General features: G+C 36.3%; 1 long non-coding RNA gene across 2 annotated transcripts; it reads left to right on the forward strand.

The window, feature by feature from the left end:
* The first annotated feature begins 241 nt into the window (after positions 1–241).
* LOC114281841 (uncharacterized) lies at positions 242–1,946 on the forward strand. Of its 2 annotated transcripts, XR_014345209.1 has the most exons (3): positions 242–421; positions 578–836; positions 1,767–1,946. It is a non-coding gene; the product is annotated as an uncharacterized LOC114281841 (long non-coding RNA). The 2 variants fall into 2 exon arrangements; XR_014345208.1 differs by lacking the exon at positions 242–421 and having other exon boundaries at positions 493–836.
* Positions 1,947–4,056: the final 2,110 nt, after the last annotated feature.

Here is a 4,056-nt window from a genome sequence, read left to right on the forward strand (position 1 = left end):
CATTAACATATGCAGCACTCCTACGACTTCCAAAGACATTGACAAAACAGGAAAAGGAAAAACAAGCCATAAACGTAATCGACGAGTTGGGCTTGGAGAGGTAAATTCTCATTTCTCTGCTGTGCTATTATCTTGAATTATGTGTTAGCTAAAGTCAGATATTGCAAAAAACAGACCACACAAATGAATCATACCTGTTCTCATGGGCTAATCAATGAGGAATATCAATGTGCTCAGGTGCCAAGACACTACGATCGGTAGCTCTTTTGTTCGGGGAGTTACAGAAGGAGAGAGGAAGCGTGTCTGTATTGGCAATGAGATTATAATCAACCCTTCTCTTTTGTTTCTTGATGAACCAACCTCTGGCCTGGATTCTACAACTGCTCTGAGGATCGTTCAAATCTTACAAGACATAGCTGAGGTATATTGCATTTCAAGTCCAAAGCTTCAATTTCACATTATTATTAACAAATTCATGATTATATATGACAACAAAAATAAAAATTATAACAATAAATCAAATCTATCTTCATCCCAACTTCTCAAGAGTTTTCTTTACCCACTATGCCATATCTAGGGCCACAGGTTGTACAAATCATCAGCAAATCACCTATACAATGAGAGAACACATGAAGTAAATTATATGCTTATTTTAAACATCTGAGCGTAAACAACACATGGAGTAAACCATATGGGGTAAAGTAAATTTTGCCCTTTTTTCATTAACTTTTTTTTTAGTACTCTTTTAGGACTAAATGAAGGGCTTGGGTGTTTGTTTGAGCAGGAAGGAAATGACTTTGAGATATATGACTCAGAGAGAACAGTGGGTCACACAGGTCAGCTTTATATTTCAACTTCTTATTGCATTATTAAATACCATGGATTTTTCTATTTCCATGGCATCTAGAGAACCAAATGCATCATTAGTATAGTGTCATTGCAAAGAAAGCTCCAATCAGACTTGGATGATTGCAAAACAGAATGGATCCATTTTCGAAAATAAATATAATTGGTGATATTCTCATACAATGCTGTAAATGATTTTTTTACATAAAACAGAGTACTTGTTTTAAATGCTATGGAAAACAAAATGGAAAAAATGTTGCAACTTCAAAAGAAACAATTTCATTTGGATAATGCTGTAGAACAACATATATATACACATAATCCTCGTTTTACATGATGCAATTGGGAGTTTCTAAACCCACCACACACCCGCCATGTTCATCTCTACACCTATATCCACAAATTTTTCTTCGTAACATACAAGATCTACAACGCATATAGTAAGTGTAGAGAGAAAATAAGCGAGTGTATTTAGAAGCTCCGATGAATTTTTTTCATAAATGCAGTCTTTGCTTCTCCAAAACCTGTTGCTGCTGGTGATAGTAATTGCAATGTATTTACTCTCCCCCCCCCCTCCTCCACAAAAAAAAATGGAGTAAATTCTTGAGTTTTTATTTATTTATTTATGGGTACCTAGAATTATGGTTCAACAATAATAATAATGTACATTCACAAAAAGATCGTACACAAGGTGCATTGAGATTTATCATTTTTAAATACTGTGCTCATTAGTGACCTAATTACAATGTCATTGACACTGAGCTGCTATGGCATCTAATTGTTAACAGGGAAGTTACTTCCAAAAGGATTAAGATCAAGCAGAAATGATTAATGTTCCTATTTTGGTTTGTTGAATTAACTTTTTAGTTTATTCATATGCATCAGCGGTTTTTGGATTAACTTGTGTTTTTATTTTTCAGGTCAGAAATTTTTTGGAGAGATGCAAAATATGGTCCAAGAATTAAAGAACTTCGTTTTTTTAAGCTTTTTCATTTTTTAATATATGTAAGCACAATTAATTTTTTTTTTATTTAATTCCTTTGTATATACTTTTGAATATTTAATTTTCATTTATGAAATATATAATGTTATTCTATTCAATATGTGGTTATGATTCAAAATATAGTATATAGTGTGTATTACATTCTTCAAATGTGCATATAAAAATAATATTGATTATTTTTTAAATATGTCGAACCATTTTTTTATTACAGATTTTAAATGTTATTAATCACTTAAAAGGTGTGATCTAAATATTATTAATCACACTTAAAAAGTGATTAAAAATGACATTTTTTAATCACACTTTCAAAGATCACACTTAAAAGGTGTGATCTAAATGTTATTAATCACACTTAAAAAGTGTGATTAAAAATGACCCTTTTTAATCACACTTCCAAAGATCACACTTAAAAGGTGTGATCTAAATGTTTTTAATCACACTTAAAAGGTGTGATCTAAATGTTATTAAGCACACTTAAACAGTGTACACTCCCAAAGATCACACTTTAATAAAACTTAAAAGGTGTGATTAAATAACATACATCACACAAAAAAAGTGTGACCTTTATCTGTTTTTGTAGTAGTGTTTAGAAAGAAGTGCCAAACATGGACTGCTTTGCCAGATACAGAGTCGCCACCTAAATATTTTATTTTGGGGGAATTTAGGAAACCCTAACTCGTGCCTAAGGCCACGTGTCCGTTATCACCAAAGTTGCCTCGGCTCGGGAACTTGGGTACGATTGGGGAAGGTCAGCTATGAGCACCCCCGCTCGCCCGATCCGAAGATCGGAATGTACTAAGCATGATATCTAGTTTTGAAAACATTATGCGTTCCTATTCCGGTTAAATAGCTAGAATTACTATGTGATACGCACAGTAAAACAAGTATAGACTAGGTCGCCTAATTTGGAACAAAGCATCGCATATCCGTTTGTTCGGAAATGGTTTGAAGTTTGCTACTCGCAAGTAGGCTAAAATACGGATTTTAATGAATTATCTCAATTCAAGTAACCCAACCTTCACCCACGGGCATCCAGGCAGTTATATCACATAAGCACATAGCCTCATGGTAAACATGCTATCATGGCAACACTTACACGCATGCAGTATGCTAAAGCATAAACGCTTATCTAGTACTCCGAGCCAAAACAGGGAACATGTTAGTAATCAAATGTATGATCCAAGTCCATGTTAAGATGGCTAATGCATCGCATACAAAATGCAACTAGAATAGGCTCGGCTAATCTAAGGATGGCATGTGAAATGCAACAACTCGATATACGTATTCAACTTGGAATTTGAAATACTATGTAGTTAGTATGATGCACCGAGCCCGGTGCATGCAATACAGATGAATGATGCAAACATGCATAGCATAAGGATGCCAATTGAAACATGCCCTAGAACTAACCATCATAAGCGGTTAAGTAAAAGGGAGAAAGAAATGGGGGTTGGAAGACATGCGTCACACACACGCACGCTTATTACAAAATTGCCCTCTCTCGGAGGGTCCGAATGAATAATACAAATTAATTAACTAACAAGCTAATTAAATATTACAGATCCTTAATTAATTAAACAAATCAATTAAGTTACTGAAAACAGTAAAATAGCCTCGGGGAGAGGGGCGAATGCATGCACGCTCGGCTCCGCTCGAAAACCCACCACCATGTCACATGTTGCCTCTGTTTATACTGCTCTGCACCTCTAAGAACTGTACAAGTCTCTAGGATGTTTCTGAACCACTCCCTGATCACTGTGGGAGGTCACCGACCAAGAGGAAACACCACCGGCCATGGAATTATGGTCATCGACCAAAAATTAGATCACCGGCTGGGTATTTATAGCCGGCCAGCACTGAAAGTTGCCGACCGGCCATTTATTCCGGCAGAGGACTGGTTTGCTACAACAGAGGACAGACAAGACATGGCAATGCATTTTGAAAGCAATTTATGCACCACCGCCCTCCTCAGCATGTTTGAGACTTAGAGGAGCATGGTTCTCGACCCTCGGGCCATCAATCGCACATTCCAATGCATGATGGCCAAAGAGGTCAAGTATGCAATTCAATATGGAATGCAATGCATAGAACACACAAAGGGGTCCCAACCTCTATCATGGTTGGTCAAGAGGTGAGGAATGCATGCTTAATGCTATGCAACCTAGGTGTGGAAGCAAGCCAATGCAATATGAGCATGCAAACAAGCA

The sequence above is a fragment of the Camellia sinensis genome, chromosome 11, assembly GCF_055761805.1.
Source record: "Camellia sinensis isolate YWXY chromosome 11, ASM5576180v1, whole genome shotgun sequence".
In the NCBI taxonomy this organism is placed as follows: Eukaryota; Viridiplantae; Streptophyta; class Magnoliopsida; order Ericales; family Theaceae; genus Camellia; species Camellia sinensis.